Source organism: Lepus europaeus, chromosome 6 (assembly GCF_033115175.1).
Source record: "Lepus europaeus isolate LE1 chromosome 6, mLepTim1.pri, whole genome shotgun sequence".
Classification (NCBI taxonomy): Eukaryota; Metazoa; Chordata; class Mammalia; order Lagomorpha; family Leporidae; genus Lepus; species Lepus europaeus.
The window spans coordinates 51,516,925-51,520,052 of record NC_084832.1 but is presented as its reverse complement, the minus strand read 5'-3'; the positions used below and the strand labels follow the sequence as shown (position 1 = coordinate 51,520,052).

The 3,128-nt window shown below is 33.2% G+C and overlaps 1 pseudogene; it reads left to right on the top strand.

Annotated features, from left to right (window-relative positions):
* Positions 1-527: 527 nt before the first annotated feature.
* LOC133762590 (U2 spliceosomal RNA) lies at positions 528-625 on the top strand (annotated as a pseudogene).
* Positions 626-3,128: the final 2,503 nt, after the last annotated feature.

Here is a 3,128-nt window from a genome sequence, read left to right as displayed (position 1 = left end):
GATATCTCACATATAATGGAGAGGTTTGAGAACCAGTTAGGTTCTCAGTAAAAAGGATTTAATGAATGTTGTAGGAGGGTAATTTGCATGGAAATGACATTTTTTTTGAAGCCTGGAAAAATGTAACAAAAAAGAAAAGGAAACATTCTGAAGAAAATGTTTATAATGAGCCTAAAAAATAGAAATCTAAGCAGCTCCTGGAATATTATAATCTGCCTTTGATTTCTACAAGAGCTTTTCAAGTAACCATCTGTATAACAAATAGATTCAATTGGAAACTCTTCTATTAAAGTAAGAATTGATAGAAAATAGTAATATTTTGTGTTGACTTAAACATGTATATAGTCTTCACTAATGATATACATCTTCTGATATCTTGATATTTCACTATCAAATTGAGATGAATATATTTGATTTTAGTGCAGATTACTCTCATAGTTTTATGCTACTATAAATATATATATATATATATATATATGCATTGTTTCATTGAAAATGTGCAGGTAAATATATGCATATAATCTATAATTGCTTCTTGGCCTTTTGGCTAAGATCAAGTGTAGTATATACATGAAAATTTATATAAGTTTTCATGTAAAGGCAAGGGGTGAGTTCTGCATCTTAAACTAAAGAGCAAACATAAAACATAATTTATATGTTTTTAACATATATTTTAAAGGCAGGGTTACACAGAGAGGGAGATAGAGAGACAGAGAATGAGATATCTTCCATCTGTTGGCCCATTCCCCAAATATTCATAATGGCCTCAGCTGGGTCAGGCCAAAACCTGGAACCTGGAATTCCATGTGGGTCTCCCACAATAGGTTCAGGGCCCAACCACTCAGGCCATTTTGTGCAGCTTTGTCAGCAGGGAGCTGGATGCAAAGTGGAGTAGCCAGGACATAAAGTGATGCCTATATGGAATAATGGCCCCTGTGACCACAATACTGGTCTCTATAATCTATGATTAAACAAGATATAATGGTGTTGAAAGACTTCAGAAGGGCAGCTCATACACATTAGGTCTGGGAGAAACATATAGAATCTTACAGGAATTTCCAAATTCAAAATCTTCATTTGGTAAATATTCCAGAATATTCTTAATAAATATTAGTTATGATGGGGAAACACATGTGCTGAATTTTCAAGTAAACATCTGTGCTTAACAAAGAGATTTTCCTGAATTTCCTAAATTTCAAAGCCATTTATCACTGTTGATTAGTTTTCCAGCCATTATGTGTTAAAATGGATAAACTAAACTGAAGCCTATTAATTTGTGCTACAAAGTAAAAGATCTCAGTTGATATATAACTGCATTCTTTGAATTACCTAACAAACTTCTCAAACATTCATACACACACACACCCACGCACATATGCACATTTATATAAGTCTTCAAATAAAGGTGAGAGGGGTGAGCTCTGCAACTTAAAGAACAAACATAAAAAAAGCAGATTTTTTTCTTTTTATCATGAATGTCTGTGTCTCAAGATTTAAAAGTACTTACCTGTTGTGAAAACATCCGTTTTGGAATTTTACTACTGAAAAATCTTTATGAGATTTGAAAAGGCAAAAAAGCAAAATTATTTTGGCATTTTCATCTTTCAAGAAGCTGTGGAATGATTAGAAACGTTAGTCCATCAGCATGCTGATGACACTCAGACAAATGTTGTCTTTGATCTGACCCAGATGATGTTTCTGCCGGCTTTTTTGTTGTGTCTAGCTGTTAAGCTTAAGGAATCATGCAAACTGACCAAGTTGCAGTTCAAAGAAGAAAGAATCCTGACAGTCCGGAGAAATCATCTGGAACACATATAAAAAGAAGTCTTTCTCCAGTTATTTTTTCATTCTTTTCGACTGAAGCCTGTAGATTAAGACTTCTTTGATCCACAGGACTTACTAGGTAACACCAGTGGTTCAAATTTATTTGTGTAAGATTTATAATTTTTATGTATATTTGAAAGAAAACCCAGAGGAGGAATTCTACAGATGTTGTGTCCTGCCAATAGGAAATAAATCCCTAATAAGAAAATTAATAACCTAAGAATTTTATATCCAGGGGAAATATGAAAATATCCTGCTATGTTTTGCCAAGAGCATAAATTAAAAACAAAAAAAGATGAGCTTTTTGTACTCAGCATGTCATTTGATAAAAAAGACTGGACTACGCTATGAATTTTGAACTGGGATATTCTTAAATATCATGTTTACTGGGATCCACTTCTTTTTCTTTTTTTCTCCATTTTGATTTGAATCTCAAGTTACAAAGCATATTTTTTCCATTTCTTCTCTCACCTTCTCTCACACAAATATGGTGGATGCTAACTACAAGAACGAACTCATCTATGTTGGATCTTTTGCTTTTGCTATTTAACTACAGGAGACTTAGATTTTTGACTGCAACTCAACTATTATAATAGTTATGACTTTGCATAAATAAGCTAAGCTTAAAAACATGTAGTATGTTATAGCATGTAAAAGGATAAAATTAGGGAAGATAATGCCCAAGGATTCAGCATTTAATCTTTTAGGTCAAGATTTTATTCTTTTCTGTTTGATTTTATAAGATGTTACTCTATGTGACTTTTTATAAGGAAACATCTGAGACTTTTAAATTGGAGTGAAATTGTCTCCAATTTCATTCCAGTCCTCTACACTTCATACTGTTAAGAAGATGCAGACTATTCCCATTTGTTCATATTTCATTGACAGAGAGAATGTTAATGTTCATTTCAACTGGGCTAACCTTTAGATCGACCTCTTACTGATTATGTGTCCCTGGCCTCTTTTTCCTTAGAGTATCTATTTTAGAACTTGTGATCGCAAATTCTTTTTCCATCTCTTTGAAATGAATGTAAAACTTCTTGTAACCTTTTACCTGTCCTAGCACCCAGGAAAGTCCTTTCCCAAGCATCTGGAAACTTTGGCTCCCCTATTCTCCAGTCTCTCTGAGTCTCACTTGCAATCATAGAGACCAAATCAAAGAAAACATTTTCACAGTGAGCAATAGCTCAATGTACCCTAAACATTCCATTGATTAGCCTGCCCCTTAAATAATTTGGTATTTTTCTACTTCTTCTTGACCTACTGCTTAATCTCCTGTCGTCTACTTTTTTAAAATGAATTTA